The sequence below is a fragment of the Xiphias gladius genome, chromosome 1 (genome assembly GCF_016859285.1).
Source record: "Xiphias gladius isolate SHS-SW01 ecotype Sanya breed wild chromosome 1, ASM1685928v1, whole genome shotgun sequence".
Lineage (NCBI taxonomy): Eukaryota > Metazoa > Chordata > Actinopteri > Istiophoriformes > Xiphiidae > Xiphias > Xiphias gladius.
Genome location: NC_053400.1, coordinates 16,493,065 through 16,514,013, shown reverse-complemented (window position 1 = coordinate 16,514,013; position 20,949 = coordinate 16,493,065). Strand labels below are relative to the sequence as shown.

Sequence of the window (20,949 nt, the reverse complement as noted above, 5' to 3'; positions counted from 1 at the left end):
CGACTTTCCGGTTAACTGGACGACCCGCTCTACCTCCTGAGCCACACACTGTCAGACACAAAACTTATTGTGCGGCGATTGGCCAACATTGTTCAAACCCATAGAACCTTGTTCCTATAACTCTAATGGTGGTCCCAAAGTTTCCAAAGATACTGAATACGTCAGACCGAATTTTGGGTAAATGTGTATGAAATGATGCACAAGACATACAATATTTTTATGAAAAGCCATAAACGTTTTGGGTTTGAATATTTCAACATCATATAGCTTCGATGAAAACTTGAAACCAATAGATACAATATATGTAGGCTATGGTCAGACAGTGTGAATAAGATTGTTAAAGCCACTTAAGAGGAAAAAAAAGGGAAATAGAGGGGAAAAACTGGTTGTCAAGGGGTTAAATACAGTTGCCTACAGAAAATCGATACTCCAAGCATGTATGATCATATGCAATGTTTGATTTTAGTAAACGTCTTTAGTGAAGAGAGCACTACACTTGTCTCTGAAACCCACTGCAACCAGCACACACAAACTGCAGACCTCATTTCCACACTCATTTTTTCACTCTGCAGCCAGCACTATCTTTGAGCTACCAGGACACAGACATGACACTGCTGGCGCTCCTGCTGTTCCACTCACATTATACGCTGCCTCTCCTTTTGCTTTGAGCTGTTTTTGTTCTCTTGTGCGCGGAAAATGGTAAACAACTGAGTGTAATTCAATAGTGAGGTGGATGGAAACCTGGGAGCAGAGAAACACATTTGAGAAACCTGGTCCACTGCTGCTCAGGAAGTGCTTCCCATGTTTTGACAGTTTAGGGACGGCGGAAGCAATGGCAACTGCTCTGAGCTGTTGTTGTTCTATTAAAATGATAAATAAGAGCTTCAATAGCAAGGCTGAAAAAAGTCTGGAATGAGAGACTTTTTTTTTGAAAATAAGTATTTGGACATACTGTATGTCTTGCACACGGCCTTTGTTTTTTGTCTGTGTATGGAGGCATCATGTCCGCGCAGGGCCGGAGGAGCGCTTGGCAATGATGCCAGGCACTGCTGAGGTGACAGTATGGATGGGAGGGAGGATGTCACACGCATCCAGAACCATTTTTTGTGTTTTCTATTTCTTTCAGTTTTTTTTAAAAAGAGGGTGAAAACAGCACAGCAGGCTGAGAAAACACATCGGCTTTCTGGAACGCAGCCCAGCGGAAACTTAACCCTGCAAGCACGCAGAGATCTACACATGGTATTAAGATAAATGTTCATTCATTCATCACTCATTCATTGCCTTCTTGTCAGAGGCAATGAATGAGTGATGAATGAATGAACATGTATGAACAATTTGTTTGTTAGGGTATTTGAAATAACTTCGAGTTAGGCCAAGGAACACATCATTAGTTTGTAATGTGGATTCAGAAATTGTTTATATCCAGATTATGTAATTTTTGAATGAAGAAAAAAAACACACTCTTCTTCTTACAAATCATCTTTAAGTCATAAGCAAAATAACATGCTGCTGCAGCCTCACTTGGTCTGGTATGACCGGTAGCTTACAGTGGCTAATGTTAGATGACTTTATACATTGATATACATTGTTGTGCAAATGACATTACTCAGTCAGTCTGCTGACCATGTCTTTGGTATAAGTGTTCTACTATTACACTACAAGGGATTTCCCAACCATTATAAGATTTAGGTGCAACGCCTAAGCCAAATAAAGGAAACAACTATGAGAGTTCTCTACTGCTCTATATTTCAGGACTATACAATTACATGTTCATTCATTATATCAGATATTCTGTTTTCGAATGGAGGGAGTACCAGCGTAACTTCGGTATTTTACAGAGTGTGGCATTAAGGGCTGTTTGTAGCCTTAATATGTTGCTAGGGATTACTAACAAGTGTTTAACCTGCAGGAGTTTCTGAAAGCTGTTGTAACCTGCTTTGCTGCTACGGAGGAGATAAATTCATAATGAAATGAGTTCATAGAGTTTCCCAACGTCTTTAGTGCAGAAATGAACCAGGGAGAAAAAATCTGTCAAGCAGTCCAGATTGACAGCTGTCACAGATATCAAACAGATGTAAGTCCGAAGAATGCTACCTGTCGGAGAAAATGATTAAGAGAGAGGAATGAGAATCGGAGGGGAATTGACTCTCTACAATAACTCAGTCAGCTGTTCACCAACGTACTGAGACCTGCCTACAGACATTGGCACTTACCAAAAAGCATCTACAGTAGGCTACTTACCAAAAAGAAATTTTGGTAAGTAGCCAAATGCTGACACATCGTCAAATGAATATGGGAGGATGAGAAAATCTCAGTTCAATTCCATTCAATGTTAGTCTTGTTTTACCAATGTTGTTTTACACTGCGCACAGTGCGATCATGAAAACGTGACGGATTACTTCAGAACGCACCGCTCACTTCATCAATGAGCATATTTGTTTTGCTTTTCTTCTCGCTAAGTCCACTGTGAAAATCAACAACCCATGTCATGTTTTTATAATATTGTAATATCTATTATATTAGTCCATAATGAGAATGGAAAATGCATTCTTGGGGGAGGACCTCCACACCGCCCGACCAAGTGAAAGAAATCCTTGGGGGCAAAAACCAAGCACTGGTCAATACGCTGACCTCTAACTCAAGGGAAACAGAGCACTCTCTCGCCGCCTATTTTGCTCTGTGCTCCTCTTTCTTACTCTCTCTCTCTCTCTTTCGCTCTCGCTCCATATAAAGGTATGCCTATCAACTGACGCTACTGCTCCTCATCCTTTTCAGCCTGACACGTTGACATACTAACTTTTGTCCTGATGCAGCTCAGGACGCTGTAGTCATGGCTTATGTTGTTGCACTCTGTCCACTCCTGTTACTGCTCACAGCAGCTGTACTCCGCTGTCCTTGTCCCTGTGTTTGAGCTAGCCTCATCTAGGCTTGAGCAATTTGATGCTATATGCTGTTAGATTAGAGGCAACTCTAATCTAACAATTATGAGGCAACGTGCAAAAAAAAGAAGAGTGATTTAACAAGCAGTCATATTGACATGGAGTACTATGGATCTGGTAACTAAATTATCCCTGGTGCATTGTACTTTCTAAATTGCCCAACACTAGATATTACATAATTTCTCCATGTATCTGCTCCTCTTTATGGTATATTGGGATAATGTTCCTATCAAGTGTTTCTATGTTTTCCACTACAGGCAGTGGCTGAGTAAAACAGACCAGCAAGCCATTATTCAGGGCTTTTAGCGAGCTTTTTGGAAGGTGACGGGGGACACATTCACTCCACTCTCATATGAGGGATCATATATATCTGCTGGCTCAAATCCTTTTGGCAAAGATGGACCAAAAGCAGCCAAAATTAATTGATTTCTGGGCCTCTCTATAGAAATTCAGAAATAAAGGTACTGCAACAATTCAGCGAATAAAGGATATAGACACAGTTCCACTGAACAAAAACAAACCAGTCCAGAAAAAAAAAATCTCTTGTTTTGATCTGAACATTTTCAGCACTTTTACAATGTTGCTGAATTATGTTAATGATCTAAAGTCGTACAAAAGCGGTCCACAATATAGAAATGAGGACGTTTGATGAGCGTAGAGATAGTCAAGCGATTAGGTTCCTAAAAGGGGAAACATTGCTGACTAAAGAATTAATTGAGCTTTTACATCTGTGTATCTCTTAATGTGCAATAAATCTTGGCCCTTACTGTCTACATAAGAAAATAATAACAACTAGGCTACTAAGTGAGCCACCACATATCTCAAATGTGACTTAAAAGAATGCTGATCATTAAGCCACATTTATTAAATGCCATCTTCGAACATATCCCAATGGATTTTTTTCTTCAGGCTCCTTTAAGTGTTGATTATTGTGCAAGTTATACTGTATGCTCCACTAGCAAATGCACTTAAAGACTGTCTTAATGACCCTGTTGTCCATTGTGGTTATGTATTCAACTACAACTGAGCTGAGACGTAAGGACATATATGGGTATTTTATGCTTAAAGGGTAACACATAAACACAAACAAACGCAAGGTGGTTCAGAAGCAAATCAGTTTGTGTCTTTTGCCTGACGGTGAGGTCCCTAAAGTAAACCATCACATCAACAACTATTATATCAGCAGTTAAAGTTAGAACAGGAGTTAGAGCAATTTAAATTAATGTAGATGGTGTAAAAGTGTGAATGACCTTTAAAGTCAGTAAAATGCCTTGATTTATTTTTAATAGTCTTCAACTGACAGAAAGAAGGGTGCAGACCAAAGACAGTATCAAAGGCAGTATCAAACACCATTTCGGGAACTGAAGAGTCTAAATAAATTTAGCATGTGCTGTACATGTGTAGCTTTGAAGAAAGATCTTCCAGAGAAGCTTAGACTTTTTGGGGGGTGTAACAGCTGAGTGACCTAGCTAATATTATTATCAGATACACAGCACCTCAGTGTCATCAACAGAGCAGTGAAATAAAATGTGGGCCTGTTTGACACTTTCATCGGAGGAGGGTGAATTGTCACTGATTACTGTGGTTACAGTTGAGATGTTCAGTGCACACTGAGTTCTAACAAGGGTCAAACCTGAGAAAACGCCCACATCTTACAACTTTAGGGAAAACATTCAACACTGTTCAATAGCCAGAATGAGATTTCTCAGTGATGCTTGTTAGCGTGGATAATATAAAAACTTTATAGATCAGTCTGTGATTATTGAGGATTAACACATCAAGAGAAGAGCTCCCAACTTCAAGTCAATACTAGCGGCTTTACGTAGACCTGAACTTTAACAGCTTCACCTGTATTTTGACTTCATTTGAAGACAATAAATCAAATGTCTGCTGGTGAAAATGGCTGATATCAAGCTTTAGTAACTCCTCAACAATCTGAGATACACCAAATTATTTCTGGCATTAGAGGCAAACTGGCTAGGTCGAGGGAAATTGTTTTTTTTTTTTCATTGAAAAAAATACTTGCACTGATGATGCCAGATTAATGGTATATAAAAATGTAAGAGTATTTCAGGATTAAATGTTTGCCTGATGCATAGCGTGGTCAGACGAACCTTGCTGGGGCAGACAGGATGACTGGAAGTCAGAGGGCTCAGTAGGGTTCTGCAGGAAATCACAGTCCCATTAAAACCACCAAAAATAAGTCATCTTTCACTTCAGCACCATGCCCAGAGGCAGCACTGGCCTATGAACTGTCAAGGTTGAAAGCAGACAGAGCGCGTGGTAGAGACAGAGATAAAAGGAAAGGTAAATACACGCAATATCTTGCCATGGAAGCATCATACATTCACGTTTCTCTACAAAAGATGAATCAGGAAAGGCTTTATTACTCAGATTGTACAAATCAAAGTGTGTTTTACATCACACGACATTTCTGATCTTCAAAACAACACAAATTTTAACGATTAGATTTGTGCATATTAAGCTTATATTGTGGGCAAGCAAACCTCCAAACTGGTTGGATAATCTGGAAACATGTCTGATAAATCTGCAAGAATAGTATTTATGTCACTGCCTCTTCAAATAACCCTTTAAATAACTTCTTGTCCTGGTATAACCCAATGCACATGCATACAGTGTGTGTGTGTTTGAGACACACAGAGAGAGAGAGAGAGAAGGGACTGCATTAAACTGGAGCTCATGGCCAGCTCCTGGGGCTGTACATATCAGAGAAGGCGAGGGATGAGTGTAGGAGTTTAGCTGCATGCTGGGGCTGCGATGCGCCTGCGGATTATGGCAGTGAGTGTGAAATGACAGGTGGGGGCCAAGGGAGGGCATCAGATAGCAACACAGCAGCTGATGGGACTATGTTCAAGGTGAGCATTAACATGAAGGTCCCCTCCTAAGTTATGCATTTGCTTTGTGCAATTCTGGACATTCTATATAATAATTACAGCTAAATAAGAAATAGTAATCCAACATTATTCGTTATACATCAACATTCATTATTATAGTTATTCTCCGACAAGGAGATTTAATCTTAGTGACAGTTTTGTCTGTCCCAGCACTGACACTGGGGCAGAGACACGTGACCATGTGACAGGCTTACAAATTAAAGCTACGCTAGCAAGATGTCGAGAAAACTCAAGTGCCAGATATGCAAAAGGGCTATCACAAATCTACAACGAGTCTGGCAAATCACCTGATAACTAAGAGTGACAGCTTAGTTGTCTTGCATCTGCTGAAAGTTTCTTTTTTCTATTATGACTGACGTCACTGCGACCTGCATGCTAACAAAGCAAAGAGAGCTGAATTCTGGTCTTTGGTAATTCTCACTAAAGCGTCAAAGCCCCAGAAATGGGGTTCGGGACAGCCCTAGTAATAATACAATGGAGGGTATATTCATTCAAATAAAGGTTGATTGATAAACAGCAACTTAGCGTGAATATCAGAAGAAGATTTGTAAGAAGAAAATAATCATTTGTGCAGGTTACAACCAACATGTTTAGTGTTTGGTACTAAAGTTGGTTTGGTACAAAGTAAAAGCACTTGTTTCATCCACTGACATACTAATATATGACATTATAAGATTAACTACATTATATACGACCCCCCCACCCCCTCCAATCTGGGTCACAAGATAAATCTGTGAGGAACTGAGATGATTAATAGGAGTTGAAAGAAGGAAAAAAAGAAAAACTGATACACAAATTTATTTTCATTGTTTGGACTGTGGACAGGATATTTGAGTGGAAATTACTATTTGGTGGAACTGCTAACAACTCATATGAAATGAGACAAGCAGTCACAAGCGAAAAACTTTGGGAATCTTTAACAATGTGTTGCATTTTATAAGATTATCATATTCTTTTTTATGCAAAATCTTAATCTGAAAAGTAGCTGTCAAATAAATGTAGTGGAGTAAAGAGTACACAACTTTTATAAACAATTATAAAGTATAATTCTACTTCAAAAAGTACAATACTTGAGTAAATATAGTTACATTCCACAACTGAAATCAAGCAACCTGATTAAGATGTCTCCAGATGTAGACATTCCAAAGTACTACAAACTATGAAGAAAAAAGCTGATAACAATAAGTAACTAGAGACCAGCCCGTCAACCTGTTGACGTTCTGACCCATTAGTACTCAGTAGTCATTACTACATTTCTACATGAGTACTCAGTACTCACACACACGCACACACGCACACACACACACAGAGCTGTTAATAAGTAATGAATAAACATCTACAGTTTATGGGCCTTTAGTCTATGTGGGCTGGATGCGCAACAGTTCTTCTTTACTGTTTATTTTTCAGTAGATTTCCTGCAAAATTCAACCTCAAACACCATCATTTATTAAGGCACTAAGGCAAATTCTTCTGCAGCGACTCGTTCTGTCACAGCCATACATAATTCATGTCTTCCACGTTAAACCAAATTCCCTCTATGGTGTTTTAACATCAACATGATGCAATAGAAGACGATCATGACTCGCAAGGCTCCTAAGTGACATAACAAAGACATACTGCAGCATATGTCCAACTATTTGCCACATGAACCCTTAAAACAACACCTGCCTACAGTTGACCTTGAATATACACACAGGGTGGCTTGAATGTATTCAGTATTTTTTGTAACAAGCTCCTGAAGGGTCCCAACCCCCAGACTGAAAACCACTAACGTTTGAGACGGAGCAGATGTACCGAGCCTGACCGTAGTATTTATTGACACGAGTGCAGCAGAGGTTAGCGGAGGCACGAGGAGGATGGAGGGAAGAGGACAATGAGGGATAACAAGGTGGGATAAGCCTGTTAAGCTTCCAGGATCCCCTCTGAAATCCACACTCGAGTCAAGCGCAAGAATGTCAAAATGTATGTAACACAATCACACTGCTGTATAACCTGGGGTCACTACAAGCAGCATGTTGTTACAACTTCATGTTTTACCTGGTGACGGTATTTTGAATTCTTAGGATTCAAAAGGATTCTGGATTTTTTTTTCTTTAAATTGAAATGTTCTTGACTCTGTAATCCAATGTACATTTTTTTATTTTTACTGTATCATAAATAAGTGAAATGCAGAATTAAACTTTTCCCCTTCTAGACAGCTCATTAAATCCATTAATAAAGCCAATTGAAAGAGTATTAGAAACTGCTTAGGGAATAAATTGATTGTTTTACCTTTTTAAATCAAAAATGCTAAAAACTTAATGGTTTCAGCTTCTCAAATGTGAATATTTGCTGCTTTTCTTCATCCTTTACTATTGTAAAGTGAATATCGTTGGGTTTTGAACTGCTCCAGGGAATTGTGCTGGGCATTCTTCACACTTATTCGCTGCACGGATATCTTATTGACCAAAAGATTGATCAGTTAATTGAGAAAACAACTATGTAGAGTGTAAAGAGAATCTTAAGTTGCAGCCCTAGCTCATGCATCTCTGCATGCGCATGGAGCCCACACTGGGAACCACTACTCGATAATAAGACCACAGGTTATGTTGTGGCAGTGTCGGGGACTCAGTGAGAAATATTAAAAATGGCAATATCTTCCTCATGCAGCGCAATGCCATTCGACACAAGACTATAATGTGCTGTTTTCACTGAAATATTTCCTGGGCTTCAGAAGTAAAGCTGCTTCTCTTGTGACAAGAGAAGAAACGCCACATAACTGTTCACACTACACCTCCCTTTTTGGGCACATTTGGAGGCACAGATAACAGGAACAGAGAAAATCTTACAGTTACAGTCTGCAGGTGGGGAAAAAAAACAAACAAACCTGCTGCATGATGCAGTTTACCACGCCTGAATACCAGGTCAAATAACACATGTTTGAGCTCCGACACTGACACTGTTCATGCTTCACATCACAGTGATCAGACATTCAACCTTGACACTCGAAGCAAACACGGAGATCGCCACAGACCTCCAGCAGGCGGCACGATTGATGAGCTCCTAAATAAAGGCATCGGCTGCATCCTCAGTCCACCACAACACAACAGGGCCCCTGCACCCTGCAGCTACTATTGTGATGGTGGCCATATAAAATCCTTCCATCACATTTTCAGTGAGGGCGAAAATACTGATGAGCATGTCTGCGTGAATTAATTTTGCACATATTCAGACTTTGGCAGTGGTGTTTGAGTTGGTGAGCATCCTGAAGAATATAAGATACACTGTGACCCATCATATTAAAAGACCATACCAGTGTTTTTACATACTGTATTTTAGCCAGTTTACTTCTTATCCCCAGTGCTATACAATACTGGTAACCCTTTTAATCATGCTGTAGTGTTTAGGAGATTCATACCTTCAAGCACAATGGGAGTTATTCAATTCAATATGGCATTAAATTGTTATGAACCTCATCTGCTTTTAGGCCTACTGTTAATTAGGTTCCTCTACTGTTGTGTTATATTGCAGTTGTAATTATAGACTGATGTAAAAAATCGTCTTTTTTAAAACTGACATAGGCAATTACCTGATTTAGAAATAATTATGTAACACTCTTTCAGCTGAGTATCATCTAATTAATTACTAACATCTAATTAAGCAAGGTAAACATGAGAACAGTTGAGATAACAAAGAGCTCTTAGAGGCAATATTCATCATTAACAGATATGTAGAATTTTAAACCATAAAACCTGACTTTTTATAGACCACCTTATATAAGTGAATTAAGAGTTTAGGTAAGGGAGAGGAGGATTTGTTAGAAAGTAGCACCAGAGGTGAGACCTGACAGTGACTAGAGAACCAAATGCTCAGTGGAAGGTGAAAACAGATTTTCCTTCTGATAATGTTTCTAACATCCACACAGAGTAGCTTACTGTAATGGGAAGGTGCACAAAAAAACTAATGTCAGTCTTGAATTGTGACAGACAGAGCTTTACAAATAGTGCTGGGTCACAAGAATGCCTTTTTGTGTGATGACTTAGATGTTTTAACGCCCAGGGATTCGACATCAGCAGTACATGTTGTGGCGTTATGGACAAAGATCGCTTCAGTTTAAGGTACCGCACACTGAGTCAGACAACTCATTAAGATCTGTGACAAGTGTGGTGTCAGCTGAGGGGAAAAAGGCAGAACTAAGGATGTTATATTTTGCAGTGTTAATGATGGAGTTAGAAAGAGAGAAATCCTTCGGTCTTTCTTTGACGTTCAATTTGTTATGTTTGTTATTAAAACAAGAATATAGGGGGAACACATATTGGATCTTTTCAATCTATTTTCTGGCCTAAAACTGTATATTTTAAGGGCAGGTCTCTACAATGGCCATCAAGAGATGTAACATATGTTCTCTTTAAATTTAAGTACTTTAAGCATTTTGACATGTAGTTTTGGGTTTGGGTACCTGCATTTTAAGCGTGGATGGGGAAAATTAGCTTTTGGAAAACAATGACGAACGCCTGGTTAGACAAGGTTGGGGGCTGTGTGGCTGTAAAGAAAGACGCCCCTAAAGTCCAACACACACTGGTAGCATATGACGCAAGTCAAAACACCAGCACCAATTGTTTCCTATGTAAACCCGCACACTGGCTGCGTTTAATGCCTTGACATCCTGTCAAGGCCACTGGATACACCACTGCCCTATTTCCCAGCACTGACCTGGTCATCTCTACAGAAAGTCAGGTTTTTTGGCTTTTTTTTATATCACATTTGCTCCCATGATCAACACATTCCAGCTACTGTACTCTGACCACTTCTTCTGTCCATACAGCACATCCAGTGTGTGTTATGGCATCATTTGACACAATGCTGCATGATGCATCCAGTGAGTGTTGTGCATAACTGTCTCCATGATCACTCATTTTAAATTTCAATAGCCTATAGCTTATCACTACAGCTCTTGTCATTAACCTGTTATGAGTTTGCAAACACATGAAATAGTGCACTGATCATTGTCATCTCAGTGCAGCAACACACTGTTGGCCTTGTTTACGAGTTCAGATGTTATAGACATAGTGTAAGCTAGTGTTGTATCTCTTCCCTTTTGCAGTTGGTCAAACAGCAAAGGGGGCTCTGCCACCAAAAAGAGTTGCATGGTCTTTAGACCAACTCGTCTCACTTATTTAATGTTTACTGAACATTTACTCGGCGTCGGCTCCAAACCTATTGACACGATGTCAAAGAAGTCGTCAGTGTGGCTTCATTTTGTTAAAAAGGGATGAGCAAAAAAGTTGAGTGTGAACTTTGCAAACAGCAGTTTGCATATTGCAGCTCAACAACCAACATGGCATATCATAGGTAGGCTAAATTGTCTGCGTTAGGATGTTTCATTAATTTTCGTGTTTAACGCTTGAGGCTTTGAGTGTATATATAATATATTAGGATATAAAATAATTAGGATAAAATTGTTTTATATGTGCTGCAAATACTAGCCTCCTCTGTGCCACAATGGGGTCAAAAAGAACTGCACGTCAACTCTTTGACTGAGTCTCAAAGTCCACAAGTCCACCTGAGTACAATGGCTCTGGGACATATGGCTTCAACATATTATTCAGTGATTTTTCTTCACTTTGTTAGAAAAGGCAGATCGCAGTCTACTTTTGAAAAGAGAATTAAATGCTTAATGTAGAGAAAAGAAGGAGTTTTTTTCTAAAGGTTCTTAACTGATTCTTCTGGACGCCATCTTGGATGTGGGTGGACAAATAATGCAAACTGTAGGAAGTGTCAGAGCTCAGATGGGACCATCTGCTATGAAATTGAACACTAGTTCAGATTGTATTGGCAGACTATTCACAATTTAATACCAAATCTTAACAGTCCTCATTTGGGTTTTTGACTAGGATTATAGATCCATTCACAGTAGCCCACTGTAATGCTGCAGATTTATTTCAGACAAGATTGATGGTGGGCACACAGATACTATTAAGAGGATGGACCTCCCCACAGGAGCCATCGTTTCAGGTATGGTTTATCCAGCTCAATCAGGTAGCAGGCCTCTTTCAGAATGAGAAATAGGACCCATCAGTATATATCAAAATCTGATGAGCATTTATGGCGCCATATGAATTAAAGTGTAAGCATAAAAAGATGGGATTGAATATATGTATAATGTTCTTTTGTTTTTTTCCAGTCTTTCTTTGAGGAAATGGACGAAGGAAATGGAAAAAACTTTTTTTTTCTAATGGGATTTTTCTTTGTCATATCTTATCTGTGGTTTCACTCTATTTTTTTGTCCCTTTTTTGTGCAATTTACTGTATGTCCACTTGTAATATGTTTTGATTGTTCTTTATAAAAGAAAAAAATTCAACATGCCGTGATTTTTAGTCTTCTGATACATGGTTTTAAATACTAAAACTTAAGAAAAAATCCAGTGAGTAAAAGAGACAAAGTTTTCTTCCATCAGTTTGAATCTACCGCTATGTCCAAAGAGCAACTGTCTCTTTATATCAACCCTAAGCTGCACTCCTTTGTGCTCTTTCCTTACAGACTTACTTCTTAAAGTGGATATTCTGTCTTTCTTCTCATTTGAGCTCGTCCACTTCCCTATTCCTACTACGACGACGTTTAGTATGCACAACTTAATGGCTGGCATCCCTGTCTCGTAATGACGTCCACTGTCAAGGAGAGGCTGGTCTCCTAAGTGACAATATTATTACTAAGATGTATGTATACCATGAGGTACCATGACGTAATCCTGCGGACGCACTCTTGACCTTCATTAGGCCATCTAACACATTGCAGTGCCACAGGCAACAATGAAACACCGAGTCAGAAACACACACACACACACACACACACACACTCTAAACTGCATTTCACTGATATTGCATGTGTAGTAACATTTGGTTTGTTTGGTTGCTTTGTGGATGAAAAACAGAGAAATTCATTGTTGTCATTTAATTAGTGAGCTCTAGGTCTCCTGTGCAATATATCAGGTCTTTTGCTGTACTGTATTTCAGCTTCGAAAATATTGATGCAGCAGACTTGATATTAAGAAACAAACTGAACATCCAATACAGCAGCTTGTTAATTTGAAAAGATTTTGCATTAAAATAAAAGTAATGTTCCCTCACTGCGGCAAGGTACAAAGTGCTGAGAGTGGCAAATTGTGACACACATTACACCAGTCACACACACACAAATACACACATACTGGGAAAGTCTCTGAGGACAAATTAATGAGAAATCCATGAAGGATGAAGGGAAACAAACTTTGAAACTTGCGTAGACTTTTGCTACAGAGGGGTATTAGCTGGAGCATGTGTAAAGGCCTTGTTTGTGTGTGTACAGTATCCAGAGGCAAAGGAAAAACACACTCGGATTATCCCCTTAATGAAATGGCCCTGTGGGGAATGGCCCTTCTGATTTTAAGACTTAAGGGCTGACTCCAGAGCACTAAAGTAAGGGCATAAATCAAACAAATGTGACTTGGTATTGACTGATGAATGTGCATAAAAGTGAGTGCATTCCAATGGGTTGTGTGTGTGGCTGAATTGCTGGGGAAAAAATAGTAGTAGTGGTTGATTGTGACTGAAAATGTATGATACATTTTACGGTTTTGTCTTTACATAGCTACAGGTTAACGCATTCAAACGTCAGCACTCTAAGTCTCCCAGCATTTTTTGTTTGTTTGTGCAAGTCATTGGAATTACCTCCAAATGCGATAAGTACTGTATAAGCACTAAAACCGCTTCTCTATTCTATCAGGATAACATATTTGAAGTCCTAAGACAGCGTGATTACTGATTAATAAGGTAGGCTTCTAAAACGGTTCGAACATTTCCTTTAATGCTCTCTGAGTTTCGGCTTATCTCTCCCCAGCACTTTTGATGCTTCACTGATGCTGTCATCTTTGCAGCAAGCAGGCTGCCTCCCCTCTCAACCTGCTTCACTAAAGCTACAAATCAGAGCAGGAGCCCCCGAATCTGTGATATCAGTGGGACTTCAAATGAAAGGGTCTCTATTGACTGTGAGTGTGATCCTAATGTTTCAGTAATCATACACACACAGTCAACATTTCTGTGCCTTGGTGCTACATGGGGTCACTTTATGTTCTGACTTTGTTGTGATTGTTATTTGATGTGTTTGTAATGAATAATTTCTTAAATAAACTGGAAGTACAGTCAGAGCTGGAGGATATGCCTGAAATTAATATTACAATATTAATAAGAATATTTCTCTGATATCAATATGCTGGGTTAATCTGTTAAGAACTCTTTACACATTAAACTAAAGCTCAACAAATTTTAGCAACTAGTTTCTTTAGTTTTTACTTATAATTTCTTGTAATTCAATTTAAACGATAGAATTTTGCAAAACAATATCACGTTTTTGTCATATCATCATGATGTGATCCTATTGCAAGCCGACACATGATTAATTATCCAGGCCAGGCCTTAATTTCTATATAATCCAATTAGAGTACACAAAAGGATGCCATACTCACATTTACATGACAATATGATAGTGGTGGTCGTGAGATGTCTCTGACTGAAAAAGGGGTCACAGACCAACAATGTACCATTCATTGGTATTTTTCTCTATTAACACTAAATCAAATGACTACATGTAATGTAAAAAGAGGTTGCTAGCAGTAACAAAAAAACAAGACTAGGTCAAAACCTAGTAAATGGCTGGACCGTGTATGGTCAATGTGCGAAACTGAGGACGTAGTTGAAAACTGTCGTGGAACCGCTGCAAACAACTACTTTTAATGGAAAGGAGCTAAAGCCTGCTCAAAAAGTTGTTAAATGTCGCTAGATGACGTAGTACGTTAATTAGCATATTCATTATGTCATTGCGTCGTATTTGCATTCTACCTAGTGTCAGCTGGTTTCAGCCCTTTATCTATTTGCTACTCTCTGTGCTCACATGTACGGTAATTTAATGCAGCCAAATACCCAAAAAAGCTGTTCTCATTTAAATGTTTTTCTTTTTCTGTTGTCAGACAATGGAACAAGTATGAAATAGTGACTGACACGATTATTAAGACTAGATGTCAACCAGCAGTCACTTCCAAACCATTTCCAAGCCGCTGCTCTGCACTGCTAAAATCCTGATTTTATAACCTTGACGTCGTCTGACAAAATCACCAGACACATAAGACAACGGCTGTGTTGTGATTTCACCTGTATTTGCTGTAAATTGAACACTCGGAGAGAAAGTTAGAAACTCATTCACATCCATGTCAGCTGCTTTGCAGTCAGTTGAATGAGATGCACAAAGAGGTGTGCCTGTGGAGGGAAAGTCCGACCTCGCACTTGCGACGCAATACTGGCGGTTCTCTTTTATGGAAAATAACTTTATGGAAAGTTTTGGTTGAGCGAGGTCTACCAGTCACTGACCGCTGCACTCTGCCTGCACACACATTTCTTCCGTACATGTAGGCAGATTATATATGTTCTTCTCATATCTAATCATGTATAACGAAATTTTCTTATCTACAACCTGTTTTGGAGTTTTACATTACACGATAAAAGTATTAACTTATATTAACATTTAAACTTTTAGAAGAAACAGGAAGTATAATGTTGCCTTGGATTCAGTGAATTACGCTGCAAGCTACAGCCCGTTTTTTTAGCCTATATTTGTTTACATTTTGGAGCTGCAGTATGCCGAATTCGCTACTGGAAGTTACTGTTTGCTATGTGCCATTTACCATTGGATGTAATGACAACTATCTGTGAATTACTTTGATACTGAAGAAAACTTAAAAACCGGATAGTTCTGCAGTTATACTAAGCGTTACGTGTCTGTGTGCATTGTGCCAGTGATTGCCTGTGAACACACTGCTAGCTGCTAAACATGTATAACATTTTGAGGGCTAAGTGTAATGAATGTGTTTGTATGTCTCAGTGATCTCACATCCCCTCCTCCAGTGGTTCAAGGGGATTAGCTGAAATGCCACACTCCACAGAGGCATCTGTGTGAAAAAGCAAAGCCTACAGCTACACTTTGCATTGCACTGAGCATTTCCCTTTCTAACAACAGTCAACAAAAACTGGGTATGATACAATGACAGTGACACAATTAAATGTGCACGATGAGCCCGTCTGTAAAGGGGCAAACTTCCCTCTTTCTGACCGTCTTGTCTCTCTCATTTATGCACACCATAGATCTAAATCTTGGTCTGATCCAGCCTCATTCACTTTTGCTAAAAATCTTCTTAAATTTTTAACTTCCATATCAATAATATATTCCAGAGTCAAGGCCCCATCTGTGGCTCCCAAGGCGTGCTTCTCTGGAATAACTTACAGAGCCATATCCAAAAAATTACACTTGAAATACAATGTTAAGAGAACTTCTAAAGGCCCTACACAGCCATGTCAAACACACAAAGGTGATTTCACTTATTTTTGGCTAATTACACCTCTTTTCAAGATTGTGTGGGCATGTACAGACCGTGCTTGATTGACTTCTCGCTAACGCTCCTCCTAGCTTTGCTGCAGCTGTTAGGGGGACATATACAACGCGTTTATCACCCTTATTTCTGAGTGAACTCGGGTGACATCCAGTGTAGCTCTGCCCACCTTCAACCTGAGCAGAGGTCAACCGAAAACACCTGTTTGGGAAAGTCTGTCTTCCCTGATTGAATTAGTCAACTTCTGATCACAATTTATTCTCAGGTTGGCTACCAGGTTTGCCTTTTGATATAGTTTAAAAGTTTTATTCTTAAATGTAATACAGGTTCAATTACATTTTCAAACAGAAAAAATGCATTCTTACAATTACTGAAAAAAAATCCTTTGCCTTTATATCTTTATTACTTAGGTCAGCTAAATTTGAGAGGTTCATTAGAAACAAAACAAGCTGCAATATATTAATTCTCAAAAGATGGGGGCAGTCTTAAGTACACAGAGGTGAATTTGCTCCTTAGAATGGGACATTCCTGAATTTCCCAGAGAATCAGGCCACTCATGCTGTCCTCTGCTGTGGTCCAGTGTGATGCGGCGTGATGAACAGCGGCCTTGTGCGGAGCAGCGTGCTTTATTACACCGTTTGTCCCAATAAATCAGACTGCCTGCAGTCCTTTCTCAAGCAGCAGCAGAGCCGAGCCTACGTCTGCCATCAGCCTCCGCCTAACAGCCCCAACACAGGCACACAGTAGGGAGTGACGAAAGAACAGAGAGGCACAAAGGTACAGAGAGATACTGGAAGGAAACACGGAGATAGCGCATAACGCACGCGCCCCACAAAACCAATATTCCCTGATTGCACTGAACTATATGAGGGATAATGCATGGCAGATGGTCCGCGATACTAATTAGAAGCCTGTTTGCCTTTCTTATCACGACACCTATGTGTTGTAGAAGTGCTGCCTGCTTTGTTTACAGCGGTGAAGGAGATAAGACTGCAGGCCTTTGACTTTCTTTAAGATCTGACAGAAACAAACTAAAAGAGGCCCGGGAGTAAGTAATAGCATGGACGGATAACAATGAATGCTCATTTACTCTCAGAATGATTACCAGTACAGATATATTTTAATTACTTGATAACACTCTCTTTCTGTCCCTTTAGCATTTTCATTTCTGGCACTCATGTTCTGGCATAATATTGAACAGAACTCACATAGTCTTCCTGTCAAAGATCTGCACGACATGCAAAAGAAAACAGATGGAGAGCTGTGAATAGAATATAGACAATTATTTATTTTTAAATCGTCACCGGCTTTATAAATTTGAGTTCTGTCTGTTCACAAATACTAACGTTTGCATTGCGACCAACGTGATGAGACTCACAGAGGCACAGCTGAAGCTCCACCTACAGAGAAACCACCAATGTGACTGCACGCACACACCACACATAGGCGCATGCATCTTAAGCCCTCATGATATGCTTAACCACAACATTATTAACTGTGGAACAGTAAATACCTGCGATGGGGTGAAACAAGGAAAATAAACGGAATAAACAGAGAAATCGTGTCCTCTGTGTGCTCCTGAAAACCCAGAGCGGATGCAGACAGGTCATGGTTGCTGGTAAAAGGGAAAGGAAAACTGCAAGACACTGAACCACACAAAACAGGAAAAGCAAACAGGTCAAAGGATTTAAAACCAGAGGCAAAACACAGATAGTGTAGTGATGTTCAGCTCACTGGTCATTTTAAAACACGCTAGCAGCTATTTTATGGGTACAAAACCCCAGACCGCGTTGCAAATGGGAAAGCGCTGTGAATCTTACTGTCATGTCTCCTCTCAAAAAAACCTCATTCGCAGAAAGTGATGACTGGCAACAGTATGAGATAGCACCTCATGCAGCGAGTGGTCTGTGAGGTTCACCCCCATCAAAACCAAGCTGTCAGCACTCTAAAGCAGCGGGCGCGTTGTGGTTGTAATAAACAGAGCTGACGTCAGAAGAAAGTCATTTGGCTGTGGAAGGATCAAATATTCCTTTGCTCAGCCCGCTCTTCCGTGTGTCCTCAAGCTGCTCGCTGAACGTGATTTCACCAGCTGCGTTAATAAGAGAACAATAAACGAGACAAGAGATCCTGCGAGTTAATTAAAGATCAATCTAACTGCATGAAAAAGCTTAATCTTTACAGCCACAATTACTCAGGATACCCGCACGACAATGCACCCTGCAGTCTCCTCTGCTCTACTGACTGTTGTGGGGTTTAAGGGGGGAAAGCGCCATAGTTGGACAAAATTGGCGTTCCCATAGAAACCACATGTTGTACTGGTTCCACACGTTAAGGGAGAAAGCTGTGAGTCCGGGTGCTACCAGCTCAAGTGACACCCATTATCATGCATTCCCTCGCCCCTGACCCTGACCCTAACCTAAACCTAGTTCTAACCTGAATACTTAAACCAAGTCTTAAAACTCCAACAGCCCTTTAAAGTTTTGAGGACCGGCCAAAATCTCCTCCCTTTCCCAAAATGTCCTCAATCCCAAGGTCTAAACCTCAAACTGGTCCTCAGAAAGATAGACCTACAAGGACACACACACATACACACACATATATGCAAATGTAGCAGTATAGCCCAACTGATACTGATATTGTTATTTAGGGGTTTAAAAAAATCTTTTGGCCAGTAGTCATTTAATTTTTGATTTTTTTTTTTCCCCCTTTCTTAAGAATTGTGACCAAGATACATATGCAGCACGTTTTACAATTGAAAAACCAACTTGTCAATGGTTTCTGGTGGACACACTATGTAACACTGACACTAAATTGTAAATGACCTCAAACCTAGTTTGGCATTTCTGCGTTCCAGTGTATTGCTGGTTATAAATATATCGGCCCGGCCCATTTCTCAGTCTAGCTCTAGTGTTCAGGAGTGTGTAGTAGTGTGCAGGAGCAGCCAACATGAGGAGAGATGGAGGAGGATGAGTGTAAACTTCAACTTTCTTATGTATTATTTATCATGTGCGGTTTATTGTCCATCATGGTAATCATACTGTGTAATTTTGCTAAGATTTTGAATGGCGATTTACAAATTTGTTGACTAATATGACATCACACAAATATTTACAGAGTCTGTTTGACTCTGTGATGTTTGAATTCAACAACACAGTCTCAAATGTAATTTTCCACAACCAAAAACATATCACGATCAATATTAGAACTGTGACTGTGAGAAAACTCTGATCATTTTTGGAGCTAAGAGTTCATCTTCCATATTTTCAAACCAGTAACGCTGCTAAAAGACACCATGCAGACTATTGTAAACACTCAGTCAACCAGTGTAAAAGACCACAGAAACCAGCGTTCATTCTCGGTGAACCAGTTCTTCAGTCTGCACAAAAGACTGCAGTCCAAGGTCATAGTTTCTTGTCCCTATCATTCCCCATGGATGATAAAAGTACTGTTATGCCTCTTCCACCAAAATATGTACTGTATAGCTCAGGTGCTGCTGCTGGGCTCGTGTGTTTAAAGCATGGATGTGCTGACTGTGAGGAGGAGGAGGAGGAGGAGGAGGAGGTGGGAGGGAGGAGGAGTAGACTGTGCTACTGTAGCAGTGCATCAGCGGAGGTGAGACTACAGCCACTACATCACAGTTTGCTGACTAGAGAGGGGTGATGGAGCTACCGATGGATACACACACTTAACACTTTGCAAAGAACATCTCGATTTGTTCCATTTTCCCCTTTGCGTTTGCACAGAGTTTCAAACCCCATCTACACTGAAGTGGTGTGAATAGTCACGAGGAGAAAAGAAAAAAGGGGATGCAGCCAAATCAGTGCAAACGATTGTCTTTTTGAGTCAAGCCTTTTCCTCGAGCGCTCGTGGCTGAAGGTCTGCTACGTCGGCCGACCTTACTCCAGCTGCCTCGCTTGCCGCCTGAGACCGACAGACCTACACTGGGCTACAGTATGTGTGTCATTAGTGCTGACCCAGATGCTCTGAAACACTGACTGTCCCGTGACTGCACTGCATTCCCAGAATTATTCCCCCACAGCTCATTACGCACACTAATAATGTTTAATAACCTCTGTCCTGCAGGACAAAAAAAAAGGAAGTCGAGTTGAGATGGGGGGGCCACAGTTGAGGCTGAGATGGTTCATGACGAGTCCGGCTGCAGAGGAGAAGCAGAGATTCAAGGTCTGTGCAGTGCAGTCTGATCGGTGAGACAAAAGAGTTGACTGGCTTCAGGCTCAGGTGCAAAGATTAGTAGGGGGAGAGGGAGAGGGAGAGAGAGAGAGAGAGAAGGGGAGTGTTACATCACATACAAGCAAACCCTGTGCAGTCCAGCATCAGCAGCATTTCTCCCACAGCAAATCATGTCAGTGCTGGTCTGTCAGGGAATTAAATCCTGAGTAACAGGCTAAGCTGTTTGGACATGCACCCTGGCTCCGCGAATTCCAACGCAAAAACAGCCTTCTGCATGTCACTGCATATGCAGAGGGCTTATAGGTGACGGACCACAGATAGGTCCTTTTTTCTTTCCTCCCCAAAAAATGATTCAGCAAGGTACTCAGCCGACCACAGCTCCATCCGTGCAGCCTGTGAATCATGCACCCGGCGGCGATGGGAAACGTGCGGGTTACAAAAACGCCGCCAAGTGTGAGACAAAAGATCCCCGTCCTCCACCCTGTATGTCCTAACTCTTCACAACAGATG

At 40.3% G+C, this 20,949-nt stretch overlaps 1 protein-coding gene across 1 annotated transcript in view; it reads right to left on the bottom strand.

Annotated features, from left to right (window-relative positions):
• The window catches only part of kiaa1549lb (KIAA1549-like b), a 57,739-nt gene that overhangs the window by 36,366 nt on the left and 424 nt on the right, over positions 1 to 20,949 (bottom strand). The window lies entirely within an intron of this gene.